Here is a 12827-nt window from a genome sequence, read left to right as displayed (position 1 = left end):
CGCCTCTTATATCAATGTTTTTCATCCAGTCTTCCAATTATATCCATAATATCTTGGTTGTGGATATGTGTGTCCTGGTGAAATGCCTGGCAGGCAGGAATTGCTGGTCCGTTGTATATCAAGAGTGAGAAACAGAAGAGTTAAGCAGGCTGGGTGACCAAACAAGTCAATGCCAAAACTGTGATTTAGGCCTAGTTCTTTCAAATCTTGTATTGAAATCCTAACCTGTCACCTGTCTCTTCATAAACACAATGTAAAAACTTTCATTCTATTGAGAAAAATGTGGTAACAAACATCCCTAACTCTTCATCAGAGTATGTTTATAATAGAACAGAGCTTTGTGATATTGCATGAGGCTTTTTCCAAGAATTTCAAAACACTGTTCACATCCCTTGTCTCAAAATAAAACTTAACTCTTACTCCTTATCCAGCTTAAAAACACTGTGGTGCCAGTTGCTACCCTCCTTTTATTTGCTGGTCCCTGTTTTATCCGTGTGCATTAAGCTACATGATTACTCACCTACTGTTGACTCAAGCACTGTCCTCTTTTCCTAATGCATTGTCTGACCAATTTCAGGAAAATCTGTCTAATGGTGATTTAATATCTTACTGCTTACAGACCTGGGCAGTCATGGCATTTTTTTTGTATAATTAAGTTGTTTAAACAATAGCAAAATAAAAGTTATCCGAATAAATTCTATACTGAGCAGTCTTATGGCATAGAACATTCTTGGGTTTCTTCCACTCGGTTAATATTTATTTTCTAAAATCCAACTTCGAAAGTAGGTGCATGGTTTAGTCGGAGTCCTCTAATTAAGAATATTTAATTATACTCCCTGGAGCTGGCCTCTTTGCTCTTTTACTTTCAGTCCACTCCATTTATCATCTGCAGTGCATTCCTATCTCTCCTTTTAGTCCCAAGTGTTTTCTAAGTCCCCATTTCTTCAGGTATCATCAGTCTGAATAATCCCGTATAATTGACAACTTTGTCAATAATTGGCAGTGGCAATTTACCAGAAAGTACAGTTTAATATCTTCCTTCTTTCAGCCTCCGGGCTGAAGATACACCTGATCTTTCTGATCATTACTTCATATGTCTCACTCTGTTTCCCCTCTCATACTGTTTATTTGCATATGTAAAACTTGAACCAGCTGAGTCCCTTTTTTAATTTTTTTTTATTATTTCAACCTACTATATGCCCCTCTTAATATTTTTAGTCTTTATCTCGGGAGGATGATTCATTGCTGTATTAACTGTTATAAAAATGTGCTCCCCTGTCTCCTTCTGGGAACACGGTGCTTTACCCACGTGGAAAGGGTATCTTGGTTATTATTCTCCAGGAAGGCTGCCGCACTTGGGGCGAAGTGCTGTTAATGTAACCAAGGCCAAATAAACAGTCAAAAAGCTGCTGAAGAAATGAAATACTTGCATGAAAGGTGGAGTCTGACACTTCTCTGAGGTGCTGGGAATTCATTTCTTCCTGGTCCTTTATGTATTAGCTTTTCAAGTAATTGTTAGCGAGCCATGAAGAATTCTGCTTTCATCTATAAATGCTGCATTTATTTGTTTTTGCATTGTTTCAAGAGCTGGGGAAGTTAGAGTGATGAAGGAGTCTACCATACCATCTTACTACAGCCCCAGGCTGAGTTTTTGGAATTTTGTTTAAATCACATTTTGAGTTTCCAAGTCTGAAGTAAGGGGAGTGGAAAGGGAAATATATCGAGGATCAATTTAGCAGTTGGTCACTATAGAAACATGCTGTAAAGAGAACAGTTAACCATGGACTTAAGGAGAAGAGAACGTTGGAATGAACAACGGAGGGTCAAAGCCTCATTTTGTGCTGCTCAGATAAAGCAGTTGTCTGCCTTAAGAGAATAACTGGGGTTTCAAAGTGTAATTCTGGGGCAATTGTCATGAAGTTGCCTTTTTTTCCATTACCCTAGTACCTGTGCAGTGCAGCTGGGAAGGGCTGCAGCACGTTGTTCCTTTGGCCAGGTGTTTTGCAAACCAGGATGCACTAAGGCATAATCTATAAAAAATTTCAAAGCTCTCAATAAGTGTTTGGACATACTTGGTGCCCATCTGTCTGAAAGAGGCGTTAGCAAGTTGAAAACAAGCTATTTCTGTGGAACCTTTTTTTTTTAACCATTGCTACTTTCAATAGCTTGTCTTAAAATCTACATAATTTTTTGCTGCTTTTCTGGTGTTCAGGAGGTTCAGAAGGTTAAATTTCACAGTGGTATCAGCAGATGTGCTCACCACCTTCCTGCCGTCTCTGAGACGGGGTTCCTGTGGCCTCTTGCTGCCTCCCACCTTCAGTTTTGCTGCTGCTGCTGCTGTTTCAGGTAAGTGCCCTCCAGCAGGACCAGGCTCTCTGGGCTTGTTCCTGCTCTTTAGTTGTCACATCAGCATTGCTGCTGATGCTCCTTAGATGCTCCTGCATTTCTTTTTCTGTTTCTTGGGCCTGACAGCTCTTTGAGATACACTCATTGTGGGATGGGGGAAAAAGACCTTGGGATATAATCTTTGCAAACAGAGGGCAAACCTGTCCCTCCCCAGCAGGCCCTGTAGCAGCTCTGTGGAGCCTCCTGGCATTTGCCCTTTAATAAAGTGTCTCCTTTTTTCTTCACTAAATCTGACAGGAATCAGCTAGCATGTATGTGAGGTCATGTTTCCGCTCTCAGCAAAATTTGCCATTAGCTACTAGGATACACTTCTGAACAGACAATTTTCTTCAGTTTCTTAGTTGCCTTTTTACAATGGAAGTGCAGTCTGTTCCTAATAAACCTGATAGGTTTATGGTTTTGGAGGGGGATGTTTTTCTTTTTGTTTGAAAAACCTGATTAAGCTCATCACTGGCTGAATATAAATGCTAATACATAGAGGGGGCCAGCCAGGCAAATTGCACTTGGCTAATTTTACTTAAAGAGGATGTCTGATTCTGCTCAGTCACTTCCTCACTGAGTTCAGGTTCAGCTACTAAAGCAGACCCAGGAGCATTTTGTTAAATATTTTTTTAAAGATTATCAGCTTGTAATGATGTTCTCAAACTGTATGACTTCTGTTTGCTGTGATTACTGTCACATATCAGCTAGAATAAAGTTTTTTCTTTATTTAATACAGCGCCAGGCAATATTTCTGGCAAAAGATAAATGTGAAATTAGAGCATCTGAAAACACTGATTTGACAATAGCTGTCATTAAATTGTGAATGTGTGGCAAGGCCAGTCTTTCAGTAGCCAAATGCATTTGTGTGTAAAAGAAGAGAAGGTGTAAGAGCTAATTAAACACAACTTTCAGTAGTCTGAAAAGTATATAAATTCTAAAGCTGCAAAAATAAGTAAAGTGAGCCTGTCAGTGGAGGTGTTTGTATACATGTGTTATGTGCTTAAAGAAACAGACAAAAAGAATGTGTAATACCAGTGCTTGCCATAAGCCTTTCTGTCAGCTTTATGGGGTTACCATTGCAAATCTGAATTGGAAAGTATTTTTTTCTCTGATCTTGCTCCTCCACAAGAAACAGAAACCTTTCTGCACCACTGTTCATGTCACAGGGCTGCAAAGAAAAGTTCCGTTAGAGCATGTGTTATGGAAAATGGTGTTTAACAACTTTTTCTACAGAAGACCCTTCATTTCTCAGCTGCATATGATTCTTGTTCACTTCAGTGGACCTACTTGGTCTTCTTACCTGGGCAAGAATTTAGTGAAGTGCTCCAAATTTTACACACTTGGGCTTATAAACTTAAAGAAGGAATTTCTGTTAGTTCATTTTCAGATCTTAGCTATTTCCAGCCTGGGTTTTAGGCTTTGTCCTGCAATTATCCAGTGGGAGGTACCTTGATGACACTCTCTGGAGAAACGGAGCTTGTTTGTTTGATTCCTGGGTTTGCATACTAAGTGAGCTTCTGCAATCCAAATATAAAGAAAATAAAATGTGGTGGGGAAAGGGGGAAAAAATGCAGAATAATTTACATTAATCGAAGGTCATTTATTGAGCTAGGAGTAATTTTGCTTGGCTTGTTGGAAGTATTTGCTGCGTGTCCTTCTAAGCTCTGCTGGGGAGGAACATGCACAGAATAGAGAGTGTGAGAGACTCTAGATATTTTATAGCACCTGCTCTGCTGTTTAGCACTCAAGTCAGAATGAGGAGAAAACCTGTCATGTTTTCAAAGACTGTAAAAGTAATAATTTGCAATATAACTTTCACAGTTATTTTTTACTTGCAATCTGTGAATCTGGTTGGGAAAAAGGATATTACCTATGTCCTTCTTAATGTGAATCCTGAGCCCTTAAATACCAATCTGAAATTTTTCAGGAAGGAAAGATTCATTTTCTGAAATGATAGGTTGATATAAGGGCTATTGATGTGTAATGTAGGAAGAGCATCTACTGATGCTGTTGTTATTTAGAGCTGTGCGGGTTAAAATACAAATTCAGATGGAAGAGTTGGTGAGCTCCTCGTAAGCAGTTAATCTATTCTGCCTTCCCATCTCATTTCGGTAAATTGATTCTACAAAGGCATCTACAGTTTGCCAGTATTTTTTCGTTTTGGTGACTGAGCCATTACCCTTCACAGCAAGGCAGGACTAACACTCTCTAATTGCTGCGAGAGGCTGGCACATCCCCTTGACACCGGAGTCGGCCAACTGCACCTCCTGGGGTCTCCTCTTATCTCGGAGCTTCATCCAAAGGGTTGTGAAGCCTCCCACAGGTTTCCATTAGGCAAAGTTGGCAGTGCTGGGAGCTCAGCCTCCAGCTTTGGGCAGAGGGAGGAGCTGCTGCCAGAAACGCTCAGTCGGGTTAGTGGATACGGTGGGAGTTTGCTCTGCAGGGGGAGATAACTGTGGACTGTATTAAGAATTGTTTCAAAATATGAAATGCTGTCTTCTATTTCTATGTCAGAAAAGAAAGCGTTAAGACTCTAATTAGAAGAGAAATTTGAACTTGGAGAAATTTATACCCATCATTGCCACCTTTCATCTCTGAATTATAGACCTAGCCCCTCTGGTGTATTAATTTCCACTGTTGAAAAAGCACAAATACCAAAAGGGGATGACATGTCAAGGTTTAAGTGAAATCACTTGGGAATGGTAAAATCAGGTCTTCTGATTAACTGACTCATTCAATGGTGCCGTATGTGAAAGGGTAAATCAAAGACTTGTTTTCCTTTGCTTTACTGTCTGCGAACAGCACTGAGCAGAAGAGACACCCGTCTTTGTTTCTTCTGAAATGATGTGCTTTCTCCACAAAGAAGCCTTTGGTCTGCTGCTACATGCCTGTTCAGTTTTAGAGGATAAATACAGCCCACGGTTTTAGAGGATAAATAAATCTGTGACTTCTTAGTTGTAACAAAAAAGTGTGACTGGAGGCAGGTTTGGCAGCAGAGAATAAGCTATCAAGTCTGCTGTGAACGTTGGACTGGCAGCAGGGGAGGTAGCTGTGTTTGAGGATTTTAAAGAACTTGTCCTAAGCAATGAGGTTTGAGCCAATTCTAGAGACTAGGACTGCTGATTATCTTTGTCTCCAGTTTCATGAAGGACAGAATCTTTTCCAAAGAAGAATGTCAGACTTCTAAATAAGAAAATAAGAGCATGTAAACTAGGTATAGCAACCTCTGTGTTTTGTCCATTCCCCCCAGTCTTTTCTGTTTGTAATAACCTACAAATTCTCATTCTAGATTAGATGCGGGTTCTTGGAGATACCACTCTTCTGTTGCTTTGGTAGAGCTCCAAGTCTCTTGTTGCCACTGTAATACAAATAATAATAAGAGCATAATCAAGGTTGTATTTGTTTTGTGGTTATTCTGAACGCTAGAGACTTACAGTAATTATGATGCCATTAAATAGCAATGGAAAAAGATTTAAAAGTAGATCATGAGACTCTTGGAAGGAGATGAAAATCTTGTTCAGTTTTCTTTGCTACCCCAGGCATTGCATTCCTCTCTTTTATGGCAAAAACACCAACCTAAAATGATTTCCAGAATGCTGGGGCATATATCAACCTGTCTGTGTTAGGGGCCAAGAGTGCTATATAAAAGACAGGTTTATGTGGGAGAAACTAAACAGGAATGAATTCAGTTTCAAAAAACTGGTTTTCTGTAATTTTGGAAGTGCATTGCGTCGTCTGACTGCATTTTAGTAGTCAGAGATACTGCATTTAGTGCCCGGAGACAGGAATATAACTATGAAGGAAGCAGTTCTTCCCTGTACCTCAGTATACCTCTCACCATGGGATCTGATTGCTTTATGAATCTGTGCAACCGGGGTTACGACTCTATTTCAAAACTTCTTGGAGTGTGATGATGTGAAAACGTTCTGTGATACGGCTGTGACCCAGCCCTTTGTTCTGTGAAACAATACTCAGTCCCAACATCACCACTTGTACAAGCCAGTGCAAGGTCGTATCTGTCTCCCATCATCTTTCATAATGCGTTCGCAGTGTAAAGTGCCTGTTACGTGCTTGAAACTTAGTGTAAATATGAGGGATAAGAACGCTGTCCATCCAGAAGGCAGGTAATAACACTGGTCGTGCTAAGACTGAAGGTGGCAGGGTCCCTTGGGGCCGGAGGGATGTCTGGAGGTTCTGCACTTTGCGGGTGAGATAGACGAGCTCTGAGGAGCCCTTCAGCAGCTGCCAGGCCACTGCCTTGCCCTTTCTTTGGGATGGGTGTGTTTTAGGGAAAAAAAGACTTCTTTGAGTAGTTTAGTCTGTCTACTTTGTCTTGTGTGAGCCAGCAGCTCTACACTGTGCCCTGATTATACAGTGTCTTTGTGGCCGCTGCAGTGTTTGCGGTGTTCGTTTGTGAGGGAGAGCTGGTGTACGTGACTTTGGTTAATGATCCTTTAACACACCGTGCTTCCAGTCCAAATTGGAAGAGAGCATCCAAAGAGAAGGACAGGCTACGCATGACAAATACCTCTCCTGCTGCACAGTTAGAGTGGGACTCGTAACAAATGTGAAAAATGCAATTTCATTTTCCTTCAGCTTTTCAATTTCCTGCTAATACCTTTCACAGAGGAAAAAATGTTTTTTGTCAAAATCATTATCATTTAAAGCCATATAAATTTGAAAGCTCTTAGAAGGTTACAAAGGTGAATTAAAATACCTATTTTAATTGTTCCTTAAGCATACTGTGTTTGATTTCGTTTTATTCCTTTACCTCCTCTTGTGTATAGTGAAGTTTCCTGACAAAGGGCCAATGAAGAGGATTTATAAACTGATTTTAGTATAATCGCATTCTGGCCTGTATCAGTATTCGGGATGTATTGCTTATCTGAGCCTGAAGTGGTGTGTTAATTTGACTTGGAAACAGAGCAAGATGTGGACACGCAGCAAACAATTTATTGAATTAAGTAAAATCCCAACTACAGATCAGTGATTCCGCTATAGCATTTTGCTAGTTAAAATAGAAGGTCTGGCTGTTCCTGCATGGGAGCCTGCAGTTTATCATCTGCTGGCAGATAATCAGCCTGGTTACCAACTCGTGCGCTCTCTGGTTTGCCAGCAGGCCAGCGATGTCGGGGGGCACGCGGGGCATCCCCGGCCTCGGAAGGAGCGCAGACCCAGCGTGGCGCTTCCCTGCCCGGGTTGTGATGCAGATGTTACATGCGCAAGGTCTTTCATGCGTTACAACATTAGTTTAGGTTTCCAGCATGCTGCAGTGGACTGACTGCTCCTATATCTGTTATGCTCACAGAAAATAGTGGGGTTTATTTAGCGGCTTAATCCATAGGAATTCAAATAAATCCTACTCTTTGGAGCCTGTGCTTCTTTCAGGTCTGTAGTGTTCTCCACCCCTGTGTGTTAACCCAGACAAATCGTAGTGAGGTGTCAATGAGGTTTTTTTTTACCTAAAGTCATTTTCTTTTGTTAAATAGCCTCCTTTCAGCTGTTGAAACTGAGGCACTCCTGCGTTAAGGATGTTAAGTTAAGGTTGAGACTGCCATATTAAACTCTGCTTGTCTCTCTTGCAAGCAGGAGTAGGGAGCTGGGTGGAGATTTGGCTAGGTGCTTAGCACTTTACGGATCCTGGGCTCCCCGGAGCTCAGCTGGGATCCCAGAATAGGCTGCTCTTATCTCAAGTGATGTGGGCAAAAATACTATGAGGTCACTGCCACATGCTGTTCCACAATGAAGCTATCCCAAAGTGACAAATAGCTGATGATAACAGGGTAGAGGAGGAAGAGGTATACTTCCTCCTATATATATATGTATATATATAAAAAACATACTTACGCCATGGTGAAGAAAGAAGGAACGAGCTCCAGGAGGTTCAGAGAATAGCCTCCAGAGGGAAGCGTAGAAAATCTGTCCCTCAATTCATCTAAAATTAGGTTGGACAAAAAAACCCCAATCCAACTACAAATGTTCCGTGTGTGTGAGGGATGGGATGATGGTATGGTGGCACCACCACAGGTGGAGTGAAAGAGGCTGGTGATGGACAGGGAGTGAAGATTTTTCAGTTTAGAGACTGTTTTAAAGCTCTGCTCTGATTTTGCCAAATGACACCAAGATGCAGATATTTGATACAGTCTTAACTCAAGGCTGACTTTTTGGTCACCTTGGTGCTCACTTTGGGAGGTGTGAATAACCAAAAATGAGCTGACATTCACTTGTTAAGATTTCCTTCCTTTTTGTGTGTGTGTGTGTGTTACAATTCTTAGTGCTTTCTAGCAATCCTCAAAGTTTGTATAGTAGTAGCAGAAAACGTGAAGAGACTGAGAAGATTTTCTGAGCCGTGTCTTGGGTGGCATGGTTACAGACAGGTTTCTGCCTTTTAAAAGACAGTGTAGGAGGTGTGATCTACAGAGACAGAAATTAACAGTTAAAGCCATTCATCAGCCGATGTCCTGTAGTGCTGCTGCGTGCCATATGCATGTGCAGCCAAAGTGGAGTTGAGCCAAAGAGCAGCTCAGTTTGTGGACAGCTTTGAATCCAAAGTCACGACAGGACCTGCTGGGATGTCTAGGATCCTCCCCCAGAGCATTAATGAGAAATAGATGCCATCTGGAGGAATTTTCTTGCCAAGGGACTGTGATGCCATCTTTGTCTTCCAGTTCTCATCAATCACAAACGGCTTTTAAATAGATTTATATTTTACCTTCCGTCAGAAGACTCGGTCTTCTCAGCTACTAAGGACACTCTGACTTTTCAGTAGACTCTTCTAGAAGACGACTTTTTAATTTCTGATAAGGCACATTTCTTGCAATGGCTGCTCTGTCAGTCTTCTCTCTCCTTTTCTTGCAACAGTGCATTCCCTCTTCCATCAGAGATGACTTCTCCACTCCTCCCCTTACCACTGTATTTTCTTTCCTCCTCTTTTGCTCTAGGCACAGAAAAAAACTTTAATGTTTTTGAAACTTGGATGCTTAACTATGTATTCAGTAGTTTGCATTAAAATGTTTGCATCTACTTGATTTAAAAAAGGACAAGCACTGTAACACTTGCATAACGCTGGAATTTTACTCACTCTTGCCCTGATTGTGTGGTGTGTGCATGAATGTTTTTAAAATCAATTGAATATAAATGAATAGTACATTCAATACAGTAACAGTCACAAGTTTTATTGATGTGGAATCTGGTTTGCATAGATTGTCCCTTGTTTTTAATTCACTTATCTTTAATTCAGTGTTAACTATCAAATTGGACTGCCCGTACCTCTTAGCTATGATGAGGCTGTCTTTATGCTACTTACATTTTTGAAGGGCTTTTCTACTACGCCCATAGGATTAGAATCACTTATTGTTTAGTGCAGGTCTAGCTTTGAGAGCTTGCTAGGCCACAGAATCCCAGCTGTACGCCTCTAAAAACTACACTGTGTAACTGTGGAGTGACATAAAGGCAGTGTTTAAGCCAAGTCACTGCCTTCATAGTATCTAAAATATTTAAAATTTCATTCTCTCACCAGAATGTTTCTAATGCATTGTGTTGAGAGATACAGACCCCAGCGGAGATTGTTATACGCCGTACCTATGCTTTAGGCAGAGCAGCCCCTGCCTGGGAGGGTTTGTAGCCGAAATACCAAGGCACAGAAGAGGGAAACAGGGCAGACCTACCACTGCGTTACGGATGGAAGCTGAGACACAAAAGCATTAAAACTGGTTTGTAGCTGAGCTGGGAATTAACACGCGTGTCTGGTTCTATCTTTGAAAACATCTTTTCCTTTTAACTTTCTTTTTAATTCAGGTAGGATGACTGGCACTCTGGCAAAGTTGTCTTTTTAGAATTTTAAAGTAGCTTTAATAGGTCTTGTCTGCAGGATTGTTCAAGAATATGAGGAACTAGTAAAGCAGATATATCTGAAATAAGTAGTTTGGTGCCTGCATGGTGACAGGAAGAAGAGAGAGTAAAAACAGTATCAGATTTAAAAAACATTTTTAGGCTGGTAGTAGGAATATGTCTAATGCAGGTATGGAGGGAAGTAAGATTAGGCTGATCTTGTATTACCTAGTCTAAATCCATTTTGTCTCTAAAAACGAAAATCCTGCTGGGGAGGTCTAAAGAGGTTCTTCAATTGGATTTACCCAGACTGCAGAATATGTGATCAATAGTTATTTGTTTATCGCCCCTTGGATCTCTCCACCTTGCTTAAGGACTTAAACTCTGCCAGCGTAATGAGCCAGCTGCTTAACTGCTTCCAGATTCCTCGGTCCATATTCTGCCGGCTTGTTTTATGCTGGGGAGGTCCCTGGAGTCTGTGGAGGAGGAAGGAATTTCTCTTTTTTTTACCCCCCCAGGCTGTGGCATGGCAGTAAAGTCACTTGATAACAAATAATCATATCTCAAAACTTATTTTCCCCTACAGGGTTCAGGATGCAGGAGGAAATGGCCATGAAGCAATTGTTCCTTCAGCTCAGCCGTGCTCCTTCCCGTCTTCGCCTGGGCTGTACAGCACACCCTCCCACTCTCATCTTATCTTAGAACAACAAAAAATGTAATTCTGCTGATGGAAGTATTCCCTGAGCTGCAGGGCTGGAGAAATAGGATTTGTCCATGTTGGCAATTTAAGGTAAAGCTCCTTTCCGTTCCTCTAGCAGTGGAGCTGTAGCTGGGGTTTAGAGGAGGGGATGCGTACCCCAAGCTGGATGCTCCATCAGCTCGCTTCAGAGCAGGCACTTCAAGCATGTGGCTTATAAATAGGTCACAGGAGCTTGATCTGAGAAGAACATGTGTCCACACAGTGCTCTTGTACTAAGCTGATCTGACCTCCAGAGGTTTCCCATGTTGTGTTTAAATGGTCATGCTATGAAAACCACTGAAGCAGTAGTTTGAACATACTTTGTTTTAGGTCTCAGTGGCATTCATACATCAAGATGACTTGATGACTACAGAAGGGTAAAACTTAAAAACCAGGTCTTCGCTATGGAAAAAATGATTTTCTTTTTATTTTGTAAAAAGAATATGTAATCATTAGGGGCTGGTTGCACTTGGCAATTATTAATGTTACTTTATTTTTCTTGAGCACATTTTCAATAGAAAATGTATCATTTCAAGCATTTCTTCAGAAACAAACTTCAGCCGTGACTTTGGACAAAGAGCATCTGTTTTTTGATCATGCTAAATGTGGAACACGGTGGCCAGAAGCTACGTGAAACTCCTTACGGTATGCTTGTTTTTTTAATCTTTATCTCAACAGTATTAATTGCAATCTTAAGTATTTAATTTATGTGGGTATATAAATACCAAATTGTCTTCCCTCATACGGAACAAGAACTTTGAAAAAGCTTTGTGTCGTAATCATTCTTTAGCATGTATCATGTTTCAGTTTGAAGATTCTGCTTGAATCCTTGAAAATTATTTTTTTTCATAGATCAGGTTGGGCCCCCGTTATTTTTGTAGTTCTATAACAAATGACTAAGTTGTTTCCTTAACTTTAACTCATCTTTGAGTAGATAAGTTTTTTCTTCAAACAATGAGCAGGAGCAGTTTTGATGCTTGTTATTGATACATCTTTTATTAGTGAAGCAAAGTTTGATTTACACAATATGCAAAATAGAAGAAAAAAGAAGGCAGCCCATACTTCTGGAAAAAAAGTCATCCATCCGCTGAAGTATTATTTGAAAAAAAAGCATCTCTGTGTTAGGCAAAAGACAACATTAATTTGTACTCCCGCTAGTCGCAATAACACAAGAGGTAACCATTGGGGGTGATGATGTGATTTATCCTCTTGTGTGTTTGTTAGGCTGAGAGTAAAACATCATTATTACCACCTTTCACCATCTCTTGTAATATGTTTACGTTTTAACAGGACTGGGTACTTAGAAAGTCAGGGGGCGAGCTGTATAGAAATAGCACTTTGGCATCACTGTTTCACATAAGCAAATGAGGACTGACAACCACTAAGTGCAGTCCGTGCTTTACTGAAGGAAAATATAGGCCATGGTAAACACAAAAATAAATTCCAGCCTGGGGGGCCTAATGAAAAAATAATCCTCTTGAGAGGCAAGATCATTGTGCACCACCATAGCACAGCTGCCGTCTGCTCTCCTGGCAGTGCGGGAGCCGCTGGACTCTGGTTTGATCTCTAGGATTTGCCTCCATGAGTTGTGTTTCCCAGGTACTCCCAGGGAAACCTGCCCTGCCCTTTAATCTTGCTTCGCCTATGGTCATTAGAATATCAGCGCTGTGCATAATTTCAGCAGGGTTACATAGCTCTCTTCTAATGTGCAGGGACAAGGGGACAGATTATAGTAATTTTTCCTGAAAATGGAAAGGCAAGGAAGGTGCAGTGTTGTTAAATCACTCCTGAGGCGGTCAGTAGCTGCTGGAAGAGGCAGCCCCATTCTCCCTTCCTTCTTGCTCCATGCTCCCACCCCTCTTGTTTGTCA

At 41.0% G+C, this 12827-nt stretch overlaps 1 long non-coding RNA gene across 1 annotated transcript in view; it reads left to right on the top strand.

Annotated features, from left to right (window-relative positions):
- The first annotated feature begins 2210 nt into the window (after window positions 1–2210).
- LOC134520390 (uncharacterized) overlaps window positions 2211–12827 on the top strand; it is a 32475-nt gene continuing 21858 nt past the window's right edge. Inside the window, exons 1-2 of the long non-coding RNA XR_010072434.1 lie at window positions 2211–2346; window positions 10805–11602. This is a non-coding gene — a long non-coding RNA (uncharacterized LOC134520390). The remainder of the gene's footprint in view (window positions 2347–10804; window positions 11603–12827) is intronic.

This window comes from Chroicocephalus ridibundus, chromosome 9 (assembly GCF_963924245.1).
Source record: "Chroicocephalus ridibundus chromosome 9, bChrRid1.1, whole genome shotgun sequence".
Taxonomy (NCBI): Eukaryota; Metazoa; Chordata; class Aves; order Charadriiformes; family Laridae; genus Chroicocephalus; species Chroicocephalus ridibundus.
This window is presented reverse-complemented; position numbering and strand designations above follow the sequence as displayed.